Source organism: Penaeus monodon, chromosome 34 (assembly GCF_015228065.2).
Source record: "Penaeus monodon isolate SGIC_2016 chromosome 34, NSTDA_Pmon_1, whole genome shotgun sequence".
In the NCBI taxonomy this organism is placed as follows: Eukaryota; Metazoa; Arthropoda; class Malacostraca; order Decapoda; family Penaeidae; genus Penaeus; species Penaeus monodon.
In genome coordinates, this window is record NC_051419.1 from 19,781,366 (window position 1) to 19,781,853 (window position 488).

Consider the following 488-nt stretch of genomic DNA (forward strand, 5'->3'; position numbering starts at 1 on the left):
ACTTGGTTAATCAAGATTATGAAATGGCATGATATTCATTTTCCGATATCATTTATGAATATTTGGTCATTAACTAGAATGGTTATTAAATAGTGATTCTATTCAAGATGCATATACTAAATTACATTTCCTGCTTATGTCTTGCTTTCATCCATTGTAAATTGTAGTGATCAACACCGACACACGAAATGTTAGAATACAGTTAAAAAGAAGCAACTAATGGGAAAAAGTTATGAAAAACGAATGCGAATGAATTTTTTTCAGGTTAACTAATTTCGTTTCCTCTTCAGAAATATGTAATTTTGATGAACTAAAGATCGTTCCTTCCGTACATATACACACAAACATCACTACAGTGTATCTACGGATTACACAAACAAAAACCGGCTTTAACAAGCTAAGCTTCAGCACCAGTAAAGATCACGGATCTTCAAAGTACGAATCACGACCCAGTTCTGGTCGCAAGCTCATGGTCACTGGGTTACCAC